Here is a 19,520-nt window from a genome sequence, read left to right as displayed (position 1 = left end):
GGAAGAGTAGGGTTAGGTATGGGGTGGACGAGGGGATGGAAAATTCAAGAGAGATATCAATATCAAACTGCTAATACATGTTATCGATCAAAATGTCTCAGCAAATCATGTAATATAAATAACCACTACAGATAGATAAAACGTGTGACTGGGTTAAGATACTATTTCATTAAATATATCGATTCAAATCCTTTTAAAAAAGGTCGAATGCTGGGATGGGTGATTTAAATTCAAAGACATTCGATAACCCAGACCCCTCCGGACCTCGAGATATACCTGATGATCCAGGCATATATATGAGGGTTAGAAATAAAATACAGGACGTAAGTACAAGTAATTTGCATACAGAGAACACTATTTACAGTGTCAGCATGTTTACTTCCCTTGGAGTTTTTCTCTCCTACATAGTATTATTATACACACACTTGTGCTGTTTCATATTTCGTCAACTGATTATGAAATAGTGGATGAATGCCATGGGTTATATAAGGGGAGTAACTCCACCTACCCTCAGTCGCACTCACAAGCACTGTATCTTGAAGATGAAATAGCTCATAACATAGACACAGCTTTTTAACGACTGCTTTTCCGAAATACTAGTTCAGGGCATAAGTTCTCCTTATTAAACAACCCCTCGAAAAGTGTATTGTTTTCTTTTTCAAAATATTCAATTTCATTACACATTTGCAATACACTCACACATTAATTATGACTTGATGAACTAATTCAGTATTTTTTAAATTCACCCGAATTTGGCAGTTGATGCTTCTCATGCTGTCTGCACAATGTGCTCTTTCTTTGTTATGTAATAACTAGAAATTAGCGCCGTTAATCTTAGCACAAGCAGTTTTAGAATATTAGATAATAGTATGACCAATAAAAAAATGCAGCACCATCATCCCGATTTCAACTTCATGACTAGTTGTTGTTGTTGTTTCTTTTATAAACTAGTGACACATAGTATGTACGCAGTATGATTATTTCTCTTGAATCCATTGTTTTAAGGTATGCTGTTTCTTCTCTCCTGGTCACTATTGTCACTATATTATCACTATATGGTTTTTTTTCTCCTGGTCACTATTATCACTTTATGTTTGAATAAAGTGATGATAGTGAACAGGAGAAAAAACCCAGCAAACCCGATCTGTTAGTTACCTTCATAAGTCGATGGTCCTATCCGTTGGGAAGGTAAGTGGTGGAGATTGTGAAAAATAGCGCTGAGGTAGGAATGGAAATATTTCGAATGTGGAAGCGATATAGGGGGATGTGGACGGAGAGATAGGGAGAGAGGAAGTTTCAAATATGTAGAGGGAAAGGGATTAGGTAGGGATGGAAAGAGAGGGAGCGAGGATAGGATATGGGAGAGGAGTAGGGTAAGGTATGGGGTGAGCGAGGGGATGGAAAATGCAAGAGAGATATCAATATCAAAACTGCTCATACATGTAATCGATCAAAATGTCTCAGCAAATCATGTAATATAAATAACCACTACAGATAAATAAAACATGTGTGACTGGGTTAAGATACTATTTCATTAAATATATCGATTCAAATCCTTTAAAAAAAGGTCGAATGCTGGGATGGGTGATTTAAATTCAAAGAGATTCGATAACCCAGACCCCTCCGGACCTCGAGATATACCTGATGATCCAGGCTTATATATGAGGGTGAGAAATAAAAGACAGGACATAAGTACAAGTAATTTGCATACACAGAACACTATTTACAGTGTCAGCATGTTTACTTCCCTTGGAGTTTTTCTCTCCTACATAGTCTTATTATGCACACACTTGTGCTGTTTCATATTTCGTCAACTGATTGTGAAATAGTGGATGAATGCCATGGGTTATATAAGGGGAGTAACTCCACCTACCCTCAGTCGCACTCACAAGCACTGTATCTTGAAGATGAAATAGCTCATAACTTAGACACAGCTTTCTCACGACTGCTTTTCCGAAATACTAGTTAATCTTAGCACAAGCAGTTTTAGAATATTAAATAATAGTATGACCAATAAAACAATGCAGCACCATCATCCCGATTTCAACTTCATGACTAGTTGTTGTTGTTGTTGTTTCTTTTATAAACTAGTGACACATAGTATGTACACAGTATGATTATTTCTCTTGAATCCATTGTTTTAAGGTATGCTGTTTTTTCTCTCCTGGTCACTATTGTCACTATATTATCACTATATGGTTTTTTTTCTCCTGGTCACTATTATCACTTTATGTTTGAATATAGTGATGATAGTGAACAGGAGAAAAAACCCAGCAAACCTGATTTGTTAGTTACCTTCATAAGTCGATGGTCCTATCCGTTGGGAAGATAAGTGGAGTAGATTGTGAAAAATAGCGCTGAGATAGGAATGGAAAGATTTCGAATGTGGAAGCGATATAGGGTGATGTGGACGGAGAGATAGGGAGAGAGGAAGTTTCAAATATGTAGAGGGAAAGGGATTAGGTAGGGATGGAAAGAGAGGGAGCGAGGATAGGATATGGGAGAGGAGTAGGGTAAGGTATGGGATGAGCGAGGGGATGGAAAATGCAAGAGAGATATCAATATCAAAACTGCTCATACATGTAATCGATCAAAATGTCTCAGCAAATCATGTAATATAAATAACCACTTCAGATAAATAAAACATGTGTGACTGGGTTAAGATACTATTTCATTAAATATATCGATTCAAATCCTTTAAAAAGAGGTCGAATGTTGGGATGGGTGATTTAAATTCAAAGAGATTCGATAACCCAGACCCCTCCGGACCTCGAGATATACCTGTTGATCCAGGCTTATATATGAGGGTGAGAAATAAAAGACAGGACGTAAGTACAAGTAATTTGCATACACAGAACACTATTTACAGTGTCAGCATGTTTACTTCCCTTGGAGTTTTTCTCTCCTACATAGTATTATTATACACACACTTGTGCTGTTTCATATTTCGTCAACTGATTGTGAAATAGTGGCTGAATGCCATGGGTTATATAAGGGGAGTAACTCCACCTACCCTCAGTCGCACTCACAAGCACTGTATCTTGAAGATTAAATAGCTCATAACATAGACACAGCTTTCTCACGACTGCTTTTCCGAAATACTAGTTCAGGGCATAAGTTCTCCTTATTAAACAACCCCTCGAAAAGTGTATTGTTTTCTTTTTCAAAATATTCAATTTCATTACACATTTGCAATACACTCACACATTAATTATGACTTGAAGTAATTCAGTATTTTTTTAAATTCACCCGAATTTGGCAGTTGATGCTTCTCATGCTGTCTGCACAATGTGCTCTTTCTTTGTTATGTAATAACTAGAAATTAGCGCCGTTAATCTTAGCACAAGCAGTTTTAGAATATTAGATAATAGTATGACCAATAAAAAAATGCAGCACCATCATCCCGATTTCAACTTCATGACTAGTTGTTGTTGTTGTTTCTTTTATAAACTAGTGACACATAGTATGTACACAGTATGATTATTTCTCTTGAATCCATTGTTTTAAGGTATGCTGTTTTTTCTCTCCTGGTCACTATTGTCACTATATTATCACTATATGGTTTTTTTCCTCTTCGTCACTATTATCACTTTATGTTTGAATATAGTGATGATAGTGAACAGGAGAAAAAACCCAGCAAACCTGATCTGTTAGTTACCTTCATAAGTCGATGGTCCTTTCCGTTGGGAAGGTAAGTGGTGGAGATTGTGAAAAATAGCGCTGAGGTAGGAATGGAAAGATTTCGAATGTGGAAGCGATATAGGGGGATGTGGACGGAGAGATAGGGAGAGAGGAAGTTTCAAATATGTAGAGGGAAAGGGATTAGGTAGGGATGGAAAGAGAGGGAGCGAGGATAGGATATGGGAGAGGAGTAGGGTAAGGTATGGGGTGAGCGAGGGGATGGAAAATGCAAGAGAGATATCAATATCAAAACTGCTCATACATGTAATCGATCAAAATGTCTCAGCAAATCATGTAATATAAATAACCACTACAGATAAATAAAACATGTGTGACTGGGTTAAGATACTATTTCATTAAATATATCGATTCAAATCCTTTAAAAAAAGGTCGAATGTTGGGATGGGTGATTTAAATTCAAAGAGATTCGATAACCCAGACCCCTCCGGACCTCGAGATATACCTGATGATCCAGGCTTATATATGAGGGTGAGAAATAAAAGACAGGACGTAAGTACAAGTAATTTGCATACACAGAACACTATTTACAGTGTCAGCATGTTTACTTCCCTTGGAGTTTTTCTCTCCTACATAGTCTTATTATGCACACACTTGTGCTGTTTCATATTTCGTCAACTGATTGTGAAATAGTGGATGAATGCCATGGGTTATATAAGGGGAGTAACTCCACCTACCCTCAGTCGCACTCACAAGCACTGTATCTTGAAGATGAAATAGCTCATAACTTAGACACAGCTTTCTCACGACTGCTTTTCCGAAATACTAGTTAATCTTAGCACAAGCAGTTTTAGAATATTAAATAATAGTATGACCAATAAAAAAATGCAGTACCATCATCCCGATTTCAACTTCATGACTAGTTGTTGTTGTTGTTGTTTCTTTTATACACTAGTGACACATAGTATGTACACAGTATGATTATTTCTCTTGAATCCATTGTTTTAAGGTATGCTGTTTTTTCTCTCCTGGTCACTATTGTCACTATATTATCACTATATGGTTTTTTTTCTCCTCGTCACTATTATCACTTTATGTTTGAATATAGTGATGATAGTGAACAGGAGAAAAAACCCAGCAAACCTGATCTGTTAGTTACCTTCATAAGTCGATGGTCCTTTCCGTTGGGAAGGTAAGTGGTGGAGATTGTGAAAAATAGCGCTGAGGTAGCAATGGAAAGATTTCGAATGTGGAAGCGATATAGGGGGATGTGGACGGAGAGATAGGGAGAGAGGAAGTTTCAAATATGTAGAGGGAAAGGGATTAGGTAGGGATGGAAAGAGAGGGAGCGAGGATAGGATATGGGAGAGGAGTAGGGTAAGGTATGGGGTGAGCGAGGGGATGGAAAATGCAAGAGAGATATCAATATCAAAACTGCTCATACATGTAATCGATCAAAATGTCTCAGCAAATCATGTAATATAAATAACCACTTCAGATAAATAAAACATGTGTGACTGGGTTAAGATACTATTTCATTAAATATATCGATTCAAATCCTTTAAAAAAAGGTCGAATGTTGGGATGGGTGATTTAAATTCAAAGAGATTCGATAACCCAGACCCCTCCGGACCTCGAGATATACCTGATGATCCAGGCTTATATATGAGGGTGAGAAATAAAAGACAGGACGTAAGTACAAGTAATTTGCATACACAGAACACTATTTACAGTGTCAGCATGTTTACTTCCCTTGGAGTTTTTCTCTCCTACATAGTATTATTATACACACACTTGTGCTGTTTCATATTTCGTCAACTGATTGTGAAATAGTGGATGAATGCCATGGGTTATATAAGGGGAGTAACTCCACCTACCCTCAGTCGCACTCACAAGCACTGTATCTTGAAGATGAAATAGCTCATAACATAGACACAGCTTTCTCACGACTGCTTTTCCGAAATACTAGTTCAGGGCATAAGTTCTCCTTATTAAACAACCCCTCGAAAAGTGTATTGTTTTCTTTTTCAAAATATTCAATTTCATAACACATTTGAAATACACTCACACATTAATTATGACTTGAAGTAATTCAGTATTTTTTTAAATTCACCCGAATTTGGCAGTTGATGCTTCTCATGCTGTCTGCACAATGTGCTCTTTCTTTGTTATGTAATAACTAGAAATTAGCGCCGTTAATCTTAGCACAAGCAGTTTTAGAATATTAGATAATAGTATGACCAATAAAAAAATGCAGCACCATCATCCCGATTTCAACTTCATGACTAGTTGTTGTTGTTGTTTCTTTTATAAACTAGTGACACATAGTATGTACACAGTATGATTATTTCTCTTGAATCCATTGTTTTAAGGTATGCTGTTTTTTCTCTCCTGGTCACTATTGTCACTATATTATCACTATATGTTTTTTTTTCTCCTCGTCACTATTATCACTTTATGTTTGAATATAGTGATGATAGTGAACAGGAGAAAAAACCCAGCAAACCTGATCTGTTAGTTACCTTCATAAGTCGATGGTCCTTTCCGTTGGGAAGGTAAGTGGTGGAGATTGTGAAAAATAGCGCTGAGGTAGGAATGGAAAGATTTCGAATGTGGAAGCGATATAGGGGGATGTGGACGGAGAGATAGGGAGAGAGGAAGTTTCAAATATGTAGAGGGAAAGGGATTAGGTAGGGATGGAAAGAGAGGGAGCGAGGATAGGATATGGGAGAGGAGTAGGGTAAGGTATGGGGTGAGCGAGGGGATGGAAAATGCAAGAGAGATATCAATATCAAAACTGCTCATACATGTAATCGATCAAAATGTCTCAGCAAATCATGTAATATAAATAACCACTTCAGATAAATAAAACATGTGTGACTGGGTTAAGATACTATTTCATTAAATATATCGATTCAAATCCTTTAAAAAAAGGTCGAATGTTGGGATGGGTGATTTAAATTCAAAGAGATTCGATAACCCAGACCCCTCCGGACCTCGAGATATACCTGATGATCCAGGCTTATATATGAGGGTTAGAAATAAAAGACAGGACGTAAGTACAAGTAATTTGCATACACAGAACACTATTTACAGTGTCAGCATGTTTACTTCCCTTGGAGTTTTTCTCTCCTACATAGTATTATTATACACACACTTGTGCTGTTTCATATTTCGTCAACTGATTGTGAAATAGTGGATGCATGCCATGGGTTATATAAGGGGAGTAACTCCACCTACCCTCAGTCGCACTCACAAGCACTGTATCTTGAAGATGAAATAGCTCATAACATAGACACAGCTTTCTCACGACTGCTTTTCCGAAATACTAGTTCAGGGCATAAGTTCTCCTTATTAAACAACCCCTCGAAAAGTGTATTGTTTTCTTTTTCAAAATATTCAATTTCATTACACATTTGCAATACACTCACACATTAATTATGACTTGAAGTAATTCAGTATTTTTTTAAATTCACCCGAATTTGGCAGTTGATGCTTCTCATGCTGTCTGCACAATGTGCTCTTTCTTTGTTATGTAATAACTAGAAATTAGCGCCGTTAATCTTAGCACAAGCAGTTTTAGAATATTAGATAATAGTATGACCAATAAAAAAATGCAGCACCATCATCCCGATTTCAACTTCATGACTAGTTGTTGTTGTTGTTTCTTTTATAAACTAGTGACACATAGTATGTACACAGTATGATTATTTCTCTTGAATCCATTGTTTTAAGGTATGCTGTTTTTTCTCTCCTGGTCACTATTGTCACTATATTATCACTATATGTTTTTTTTTCTCCTCGTCACTATTATCACTTTATGTTTGAATATAGTGATGATAGTGAACAGGAGAAAAAACCCAGCAAACCTGATCTGTTAGTTACCTTCATAAGTCGATGGTCCTTTCCGTTGGGAAGGTAAGTGGTGGAGATTGTGAAAAATAGCGCTGAGGTAGGAATGGAAAGATTTCGAATGTGGAAGCGATATAGGGGGATGTGGACGGAGAGATAGGGAGAGAGGAAGTTTCAAATATGTAGAGGGAAAGGGATTAGGTAGGGATGGAAAGAGAGGGAGCGAGGATAGGATATGGGAGAGGAGTAGGGTAAGGTATGGGGTGAGCGAGGGGATGGAAAATGCAAGAGAGATATCAATATCAAAACTGCTCATACATGTAATCGATCAAAATGTCTCAGCAAATCATGTAATATAAATAACCACTTCAGATAAATAAAACATGTGTGACTGGGTTAAGATACTATTTCATTAAATATATCGATTCAAATCCTTTAAAAAAAGGTCGAATGTTGGGATGGGTGATTTAAATTCAAAGAGATTCGATAACCCAGACCCCTCCGGACCTCGAGATATACCTGATGATCCAGGCTTATATATGAGGGTTAGAAATAAAAGACAGGACGTAAGTACAAGTAATTTGCATACACAGAACACTATTTACAGTGTCAGCATGTTTACTTCCCTTGGAGTTTTTCTCTCCTACATAGTATTATTATACACACACTTGTGCTGTTTCATATTTCGTCAACTGATTGTGAAATAGTGGATGCATGCCATGGGTTATATAAGGGGAGTAACTCCACCTACCCTCAGTCGCACTCACAAGCACTGTATCTTGAAGATGAAATAGCTCATAACATAGACACAGCTTTCTCACGACTGCTTTTCCGAAATACTAGTTCAGGGCATAAGTTCTCCTTATTAAACAACCCCTCGAAAAGTGTATTGTTTTCTTTTTCAAAATATTCAATTTCATTACACATTTGCAATACACTCACACATTAATTATGACTTGAAGTAATTCAGTATTTTTTTAAATTCACCCGAATTTGGCAGTTGATGCTTCTCATGCTGTCTGCACAATGTGCTCTTTCTTTGTTATGTAATAACTAGAAATTAGCGCCGTTAATCTTAGCACAAGCAGTTTTAGAATATTAGATAATAGTATGACCAATAAAAAAATGCAGCACCATCATCCCGATTTCAACTTCATGACTAGTTGTTGTTGTTGTTTCTTTTATAAACTAGTGACACATAGTATGTACACAGTATGATTATTTCTCTTGAATCCATTGTTTTAAGGTATGCTGTTTTTTCTCTCCTGGTCACTATTGTCACTATATTATCACTATATGGTTTTTTTTCTCCTCGTCACTATTATCACTTTATGTTTGAATATAGTGATGATAGTGAACAGGAGAAAAAACCCAGCAAACCTGATCTGTTAGTTACCTTCATAAGTCGATGGTCCTTTCCGTTGGGAAGGTAAGTGGTGGAGATTGTGAAAAATAGCGCTGAGGTAGGAATGGAAAGATTTCGAATGTGGAAGCGATATAGGGGGATGTGGACGGAGAGATAGGGAGAGAGGAAGTTTCAAATATGTAGAGGGAAAGGGATTAGGTAGGGATGGAAAGAGAGGGAGCGAGGATAGGATATGGGAGAGGAGTAGGGTAAGGTATGGGGTGAGCGAGGGGATGGAAAATGCAAGAGAGATATCAATATCAAAACTGCTCATACATGTAATCGATCAAAATGTCTCAGCAAATCATGTAATATAAATAACCACTTCAGATAAATAAAACATGTGTGACTGGGTTAAGATACTATTTCATTAAATATATCGATTCAAATCCTTTAAAAAAAGGTCGAATGTTGGGATGGGTGATTTAGATTCAAAGAGATTCGATAACCCAGACCCCTCCGGACCTCGAGATATACCTGATGATCCAGGCTTATATATGAGGGTGAGAAATAAAAGACAGGACGTAAGTACAAGTAATTTGCATACACAGAACACTATTTACAGTGTCAGCATGTTTACTTCCCTTGGAGTTTTTCTCTCCTACATAGTATTATTATACACACACTTGTGCTGTTTCATATTTCGTCAACTGATTGTGAAATAGTGGATGAATGCCATGGGTTATATAAGGGGAGTAACTCCACCTACCCTCAGTCGCACTCACAAGCACTGTATCTTGAAGATTAAATAGCTCATAACATAGACACAGCTTTCTCACGACTGCTTTTCCGAAATACTAGTTCAGGGCATAAGTTCTCCTTATTAAACAACCCCTCGAAAAGTGTATTGTTTTCTTTTTCAAAATATTCAATTTCATTACACATTTGCAATACACTCACACATTAATTATGACTTGAAGTAATTCAGTATTTTTTTAAATTCACCCGAATTTGGCAGTTGATGCTTCTCATGCTGTCTGCACAATGTGCTCTTTCTTTGTTATGTAATAACTAGAAATTAGCGCCGTTAATCTTAGCACAAGCAGTTTTAGAATATTAGATAATAGTATGACCAATAAAAAAATGCAGCACCATCATCCCGATTTCAACTTCATGACTAGTTGTTGTTGTTGTTTCTTTTATAAACTAGTGACACATAGTATGTACACAGTATGATTATTTCTCTTGAATCCATTGTTTTAAGGTATGCTGTTTTTTCTCTCCTGGTCACTATTGTCACTATATTATCACTATATGGTTTTTTTTCTCCTCGTCACTATTATCACTTTATGTTTGAATATAGTGATGATAGTGAACAGGAGAAAAAACCCAGCAAACCTGATCTGTTAGTTACCTTCATAAGTCGATGGTCCTTTCCGTTGGGAAGGTAAGTGGTGGAGATTGTGAAAAATAGCGCTGAGGTAGGAATGGAAAGATTTCGAATGTGGAAGCGATATAGGGGGATGTGGACGGAGAGATAGGGAGAGAGGAAGTTTCAAATATGTAGAGGGAAAGGGATTAGGTAGGGATGGAAAGAGAGGGAGCGAGGATAGGATATGGGAGAGGAGTAGGGTAAGGTATGGGGTGAGCGAGGGGATGGAAAATGCAAGAGAGATATCAATATCAAAACTGCTCATACATGTAATCGATCAAAATGTCTCAGCAAATCATGTAATATAAATAACCACTTCAGATAAATAAAACATGTGTGACTGGGTTAAGATACTATTTCATTAAATATATCGATTCAAATCCTTTAAAAAAAGGTCGAATGTTGGGATGGGTGATTTAGATTCAAAGAGATTCGATAACCCAGACCCCTCCGGACCTCGAGATATACCTGATGATCCAGGCTTATATATGAGGGTGAGAAATAAAAGACAGGACGTAAGTACAAGTAATTTGCATACACAGAACACTATTTACAGTGTCAGCATGTTTACTTCCCTTGGAGTTTTTCTCTCCTACATAGTATTATTATACACACACTTGTGCTGTTTCATATTTCGTCAACTGATTGTGAAATAGTGGATGAATGCCATGGGTTATATAAGGGGAGTAACTCCACCTACCCTCAGTCGCACTCACAAGCACTGTATCTTGAAGATTAAATAGCTCATAACATAGACACAGCTTTCTCACGACTGCTTTTCCGAAATACTAGTTCAGGGCATAAGTTCTCCTTATTAAACAACCCCTCGAAAAGTGTATTGTTTTCTTTTTCAAAATATTCAATTTCATTACACATTTGCAATACACTCACACATTAATTATGACTTGAAGTAATTCAGTATTTTTTTAAATTCACCCGAATTTGGCAGTTGATGCTTCTCATGCTGTCTGCACAATGTGCTCTTTCTTTGTTATGTAATAACTAGAAATTAGCGCCGTTAATCTTAGCACAAGCAGTTTTAGAATATTAGATAATAGTATGACCAATAAAAAAATGCAGCACCATCATCCCGATTTCAACTTCATGACTAGTTGTTGTTGTTGTTTCTTTTATAAACTAGTGACACATAGTATGTACACAGTATGATTATTTCTCTTGAATCCATTGTTTTAAGGTATGCTGTTTTTTCTCTCCTGGTCACTATTGTCACTATATTATCACTATATGTTTTTTTTCCTCTTCGTCACTATTATCACTTTATGTTTGAATATAGTGATGATAGTGAACAGGAGAAAAAAACCAGCAAACCTGATCTGTTAGTTACCTTCATAAGTCGATGGTCCTTTCCGTTGGGAAGGTAAGTGGTGGAGATTGTGAAAAATAGCGCTGAGGTAGGAATGGAAAGATTTCGAATGTGGAAGCGATATAGGGGGATGTGGACGGAGAGATAGGGAGAGAGGAAGTTTCAAATATGTAGAGGGAAAGGGATTAGGTAGGGATGGAAAGAGAGGGAGCGAGGATAGGATATGGGAGAGGAGTAGGGTAAGGTATGGGGTGAGCGAGGGGATGGAAAATGCAAGAGAGATATCAATATCAAAACTGCTCATACATGTAATCGATCAAAATGTCTCAGCAAATCATGTAATATAAATAACCACTACAGATAAATAAAACATGTGTGACTGGGTTAAGATACTATTTCATTAAATATATCGATTCAAATCCTTTAAAAAAAGGTCGAATGTTGGGATGGGTGATTTAAATTCAAAGAGATTCGATAACCCAGACCCCTCCGGACCTCGAGATATACCTGACGATCCAGGCTTATATATGAGGGTGAGAAATAAAAGACAGGACGTAAGTACAAGTAATTTGCATACACAGAACACTATTTACAGTGTCAGCATGTTTACTTCCCTTGGAGTTTTTCTCTCCTACATAGTCTTATTATGCACACACTTGTGCTGTTTCATATTTCGTCAACTGATTGTGAAATAGTGGATGAATGCCATGGGTTATATAAGGGGAGTAACTCCACCTACCCTCAGTCGCACTCACAAGCACTGTATCTTGAAGATGAAATAGCTCATAACTTAGACACAGCTTTCTCACGACTGCTTTTCCGAAATACTAGTTAATCTTAGCACAAGCAGTTTTAGAATATTAAATAATAGTATGACCAATAAAAAAATGCAGTACCATCATCCCGATTTCAACTTCATGACTAGTTGTTGTTGTTGTTGTTTCTTTTATAAACTAGTGACACATAGTATGTACACAGTATGATTATTTCTCTTGAATCCATTGTTTTAAGGTATGCTGTTTTTTCTCTCCTGGTCACTATTGTCACTATATTATCACTATATGGTTTTTTTTCTCCTGGTCACTATTATCACTTTATGTTTGAATATAGTGATGATAGTGAACATGAGAAAAAAACCAGCAAACCTGATCTGTTAGTTACCTTCATAAGTCGATGGTCCTTTCCGTTGGGAAGATAAGTGGTGGAGATTGTGAAAAATAGCGCTGAGGTAGGAATGGAAAGATTTCGAATGTGGAAGCGATATAGGGGGATGTGGACGGAGAGATAGGGAGAGAGGAAGTTTCAAATATGTAGAGGGAAAGGGATTAGGTAGGGATGGAAAGAGAGGGAGCGAGGATAGGATATGGGAGAGGAGTAGGGTAAGGTATGGGGTGAGCGAGGGGATGGAAAATGCAAGAGAGATATCAATATCAAAACTGCTCATACATGTAATCGATCAAAATGTCTCAGCAAATCATGTAATATAAATAACCACTTCAGATAAATAAAACATGTGTGACTGGGTTAAGATACTATTTCATTAAATATATCGATTCAAATCCTTTAAAAAAAGGTCGAATGTTGGGATGGGTGATTTAAATTCAAAGAGATTCGATAACCCAGACCCCTCCGGACCTCGAGATATACCTGATGATCCAGGCTTATATATGAGGGTGAGAAATAAAAGACAGGACGTAAGTACAAGTAATTTGCATACACAGAACACTATTTACAGTGTCAGCATGTTTACTTCCCTTGGAGTTTTTCTCTCCTACATAGTATTATTATACACACACTTGTGCTGTTTCATATTTCGTCAACTGATTGTGAAATAGTGGATGAATGCCATGGGTTATATAAGGGGAGTAACTCCACCTACCCTCAGTCGCACTCACAAGCACTGTATCTTGAAGATGAAATAGCTCATAACATAGACACAGCTTTCTCACGACTGCTTTTCCGAAATACTAGTTCAGGGCATAAGTTCTCCTTATTAAACAACCCCTCGAAAAGTGTATTGTTTTCTTTTTCAAAATATTCAATTTCATTACACATTTGCAATACACTCACACATTAATTATGACTTGAAGTAATTCAGTATTTTTTTAAATTCACCCGAATTTGGCAGTTGATGCTTCTCATGCTGTCTGCACAATGTGCTCTTTCTTTGTTATGTAATAACTAGAAATTAGCGCCGTTAATCTTAGCACAAGCAGTTTTAGAATATTAGATAATAGTATGACCAATAAAAAAATGCAGCACCATCATCCCGATTTCAACTTCATGACTAGTTGTTGTTGTTGTTTCTTTTATAAACTAGTGACACATAGTATGTACACAGTATGATTATTTCTCTTGAATCCATTGTTTTAAGGTATGCTGTTTTTTCTCTCCTGGTCACTATTGTCACTATATTATCACTATATGGTTTTTTTTCTCCTCGTCACTATTATCACTTTATGTTTGAATATAGTGATGATAGTGAACAGGAGAAAAAACCCAGCAAACCTGATCTGTTAGTTACCTTCATAAGTCGATGGTCCTTTCCGTTGGGAAGGTAAGTGGTGGAGATTGTGAAAAATAGCGCTGAGGTAGGAATGGAAAGATTTCGAATGTGGAAGCGATATAGGGGGATGTGGACGGAGAGATAGGGAGAGAGGAAGTTTCAAATATGTAGAGGGAAAGGGATTAGGTAGGGATGGAAAGAGAGGGAGCGAGGATAGGATATGGGAGAGGAGTAGGGTAAGGTATGGGGTGAGCGAGGGGATGGAAAATGCAAGAGAGATATCAATATCAAAACTGCTCATACATGTAATCGATCAAAATGTCTCAGCAAATCATGTAATATAAATAACCACTTCAGATAAATAAAACATGTGTGACTGGGTTAAGATACTATTTCATTAAATATATCGATTCAAATCCTTTAAAAAAAGGTCGAATGTTGGGATGGGTGATTTAGATTCAAAGAGATTCGATAACCCAGACCCCTCCGGACCTCGAGATATACCTGATGATCCAGGCTTATATATGAGGGTGAGAAATAAAAGACAGGACGTAAGTACAAGTAATTTGCATACACAGAACACTATTTACAGTGTCAGCATGTTTACTTCCCTTGGAGTTTTTCTCTCCTACATAGTATTATTATACACACACTTGTGCTGTTTCATATTTCGTCAACTGATTGTGAAATAGTGGATGAATGCCATGGGTTATATAAGGGGAGTAACTCCACCTACCCTCAGTCGCACTCACAAGCACTGTATCTTGAAGATGAAATAGCTCATAACATAGACACAGCTTTCTCACGACTGCTTTTCCGAAATACTAGTTCAGGGCATAAGTTCTCCTTATTAAACAACCCCTCGAAAAGTGTATTGTTTTCTTTTTCAAAATATTCAATTTCATTACACATTTGCAATACACTCACACATTAATTATGACTTGAAGTAATTCAGTATTTTTTTAAATTCACCCGAATTTGGCAGTTGATGCTTCTCATGCTGTCTGCACAATGTGCTCTTTCTTTGTTATGTAATAACTAGAAATTAGCGCCGTTAATCTTAGCACAAGCAGTTTTAGAATATTAGATAATAGTATGACCAATAAAAAAATGCAGCACCATCATCCCGATTTCAACTTCATGACTAGTTGTTGTTGTTGTTTCTTTTATAAACTAGTGACACATAGTATGTACACAGTATGATTATTTCTCTTGAATCCATTGTTTTAAGGTATGCTGTTTTTTCTCTCCTGGTCACTATTGTCACTATATTATCACTATATGGATTTTTTCTCCTCGTCACTATTATCACTTTATGTTTGAATATAGTGATGATAGTGAACAGGAGAAAAAACCCAGCAAACCTGATCTGTTAGTTACCTTCATAAGTCGATGGTCCTTTCCGTTGGGAAGGTAAGTGGTGGAGATTGTGAAAAATAGCGCTGAGGTAGGAATGGAAAGATTTCGAATGTGGAAGCGATATAGGGGGATGTGGACGGAGAGATAGGGAGAGAGGAAGTTTCAAATATGTAGAGGGAAAGGGATTAGGTAGGGATGGAAAGAGAGGGAGCGAGGATAGGATATGGGAGAGGAGTAGGGTAAGGTATGGGGTGAGCGAGGGGATGGAAAATGCAAGAGAGATATCAATATCAAAACTGCTCATACATGTAATCGATCAAAATGTCTCAGCAAATCATGTAATATAAATAACCACTTCAGATAAATAAAACATGTGTGACTGGGTTAAGATACTATTTCATTAAATATATCGATTCAAATCCTTTAAAAAAAGGTCGAATGTTGGGATGGGTGATTTAGATTCAAAGAGATTCGATAACCCAGACCCCTCCGGACCTCGAGATATACCTGATGATCCAGGCTTATATATGAGGGTTAGAAATAAAAGACAGGACGTAAGTACAAGTAATTTGCATACACAGAACACTATTTACAGTGTCAGCATGTTTACTTCCCTTGGAGTTTTTCTCTCCTACATAGTATTATTATACACACACTTGTGCTGTTTCATATTTCGTCAACTGATTGTGAAATAGTGGATGCATGCCATGGGTTATATAAGGGGAGTAACTCCACCTACCCTCAGTCGCACTCACAAGCACTGTATCTTGAAGATGAAATAGCTCATAACATAGACACAGCTTTCTCACGACTGCTTTTCCGAAATACTAGTTCAGGGCATAAGTTCTCCTTATTAAACAACCCCTCGAAAAGTGTATTGTTTTCTTTTTCAAAATATTCAATTTCATTACACATTTGCAATACACTCACACATTAATTATGACTTGAAGTAATTCAGTATTTTTTTAAATTCACCCGAATTTGGCAGTTGATGCTTCTCATGCTGTCTGCACAATGTGCTCTTTCTTTGTTATGTAATAACTAGAAATTAGCGCCGTTAATCTTAGCACAAGCAGTTTTAGAATATTAGATAATAGTATGACCAATAAAAAAATGCAGCACCATCATCCCGATTTCAACTTCATGACTAGTTGTTGTTGTTGTTTCTTTTATAAACTAGTGACACATAGTATGTACACAGTATGATTATTTCTCTTGAATCCATTGTTTTAAGGTATGCTGTTTTTTCTCTCCTGGTCACTATTGTCACTATATTATCACTATATGGTTTTTTTTCTCCTCGTCACTATTATCACTTTATGTTTGAATATAGTGATGATAGTGAACAGGAGAAAAAACCCAGCAAACCTGATCTGTTAGTTACCTTCATAAGTCGATGGTCCTTTCCGTTGGGAAGGTAAGTGGTGGAGATTGTGAAAAATAGCGCTGAGGTAGGAATGGAAAGATTTCGAATGTGGAAGCGATATAGGGGGATGTGGACGGAGAGATAGGGAGAGAGGAAGTTTCAAATATGTAGAGGGAAAGGGATTAGGTAGGGATGGAAAGAGAGGGAGCGAGGATAGGATATGGGAGAGGAGTAGGGTAAGGTATGGGGTGAGCGAGGGGATGGAAAATGCAAGAGAGATATCAATATCAAAACTGCTCATACATGTAATCGATCAAAATGTCTCAGCAAATCATGTAATATAAATAACCACTTCAGATAAATAAAACATGTGTGACTGGGTTAAGATACTATTTCATTAAATATATCGATTCAAATCCTTTAAAAAAAGGTCGAATGTTGGGATGGGTGATTTAGATTCAAAGAGATTCGATAACCCAGACCCCTCCGGACCTCGAGATATACCTGATGATCCAGGCTTATATATGAGGGTTAGAAATAAAAGACAGGACATAAGTACAAGTAATTTGCATACACAGAACACTATTTACAGTGTCAGCATGTTTACTTCCCTTGGAGTTTTTCTCTCCTACATAGTATTATTATACACACACTTGTGCTGTTTCATATTTCGTCAACTGATTGTGAAATAGTGGATGCATGCCATGGGTTATATAAGGGGAGTAACTCCACCTACCCTCAGTCGCACTCACAAGCACTGTATCTTGAAGATGAAATAGCTCATAACATAGACACAGCTTTCTCACGACTGCTTTTCCGAAATACTAGTTCAGGGCATAAGTTCTCCTTATTAAACAACCCCTCGAAAAGTGTATTGTTTTCTTTTTCAAAATATTCAATTTCATTACACATTTGCAATACACTCACACATTAATTATGACTTGAAGTAATTCAGTATTTTTTTAAATTCACCCGAATTTGGCAGTTGATGCTTCTCATGCTGTCTGCACAATGTGCTCTTTCTTTGTTATGTAATAACTAGAAATTAGCGCCGTTAATCTTAGCACAAGCAGTTTTAGAATATTAGATAATAGTATGACCAATAAAAAAATGCAGCACCATCATCCCGATTTCAACTTCATGACTAGTTGTTGTTGTTGTTTCTTTTATAAACTAGTGACACATAGTATGTACACAGTATGATTATTTCTCTTGAATCCATTGTTTTAAGGTATGCTGTTTTTTCTCTCCTGGTCACTATTGTCACTATATTATCACTATATGGTTTTTTTTCTCCTCGTCACTATTATCACTTTATGTTTGAATATAGTGATGATAGTGAACAGGAGAAAAAACCCAGCAAACCTGATCTGTTAGTTACCTTCATAAGTCGATGGTCCTTTCCGTTGGGAAGGTAAGTGGTGGAGATTGTGAAAAATAGCGCTGAGGTAGGAATGGAAAGATTTCGAATGTGGAAGCGATATAGGGGGATGTGGACGGAGAGATAGGGAGAGAGGAATTTTCAAATATGTAGAGGGAAAGGGATTAGGTAGGGATGGAAAGAGAGGGAGCGAGGATAGGATATGGGAGAGGAGTAGGGTAAGGTATGGGGTGAGCGAGGGGATGGAAAATGCAAGAGAGATATCAATATCAAAACTGCTCATACATGTAATCGATCAAAATGTCTCAGCAAATCATGTAATATAAATAACCACTTCAGATAAATAAAACATGTGTGACTGGGTTAAGATACTATTTCATTAAATATATCGATTCAAATCCTTTAAAAAAAGGTCGAATGTTGGGATGGGTGATTTAGATTCAAAGAGATTCGATAACCCAGACCCCTCCGGACCTCGAGATATACCTGATGATCCAGGCTTATATATGAGGGTGAGAAATAAAAGACAGGACGTAAGTACAAGTAATTTGCATACACAGAACACTATTTACAGTGTCAGCATGTTTACTTCCCTTGGAGTTTTTCTCTCCTACATAGTATTATTATACACACACTTGTGCTGTTTCATATTTCGTCAACTGATTGTGAAATAGTGGATGCATGCCATGGGTTATATAAGGGGAGTAACTCCACCTACCCTCAGTCGCACTCACAAGCACTGTATCTTGAAGATGAAATAGCTCATAACATAGACACAGCTTTCTCACGACTGCTTTTCCGAAATACTAGTTCAGGGCATAAGTTCTCCTTATTAAACAACCCCTCGAAAAGTGTATTGTTTTCTTTTTCAAAATATTCAATTTCATTACACATTTGCAATACACTCACACATTAATTATGACTTGAAGTAATTCAGTATTTTTTGAATTCACCCGAATTTGGCAGTTGATGCTTCTCATGCTGTTTGCACAATGTGCTCTTTCTTTGTTATGTAATAACTAGAAATTAGCGCCGTTAATCTTAGCACAAGCAGTTTTAGAATATTAGATAATAGTATGACCAATAAAAAAATGCAGCACCATCATCCCGATTTCAACTTCATGACTAGTTGTTGTTGTTGTTTCTTTTATAAACTAGTGACACATAGTATGTACACAGTATGATTATTTCTCTTGAATCCATTGTTTTAAGGTATGCTGTTTTTTCTCTCCTTTTCACTATTGTCACTATATTATCACTATATGGTTTTTTTTCTCCTCGTCACTATTATCACTTTATGTTTGAATATAGTGATG

This window comes from Haliotis rufescens, unplaced genomic scaffold, assembly GCF_023055435.1.
Source record: "Haliotis rufescens isolate VD_foot unplaced genomic scaffold, xgHalRufe1.0.p SCAF_13, whole genome shotgun sequence".
Lineage (NCBI taxonomy): Eukaryota > Metazoa > Mollusca > Gastropoda > Lepetellida > Haliotidae > Haliotis > Haliotis rufescens.
The sequence above is the reverse complement of the archived record's forward strand: the minus strand, read 5'-3'. Positions refer to the sequence as shown.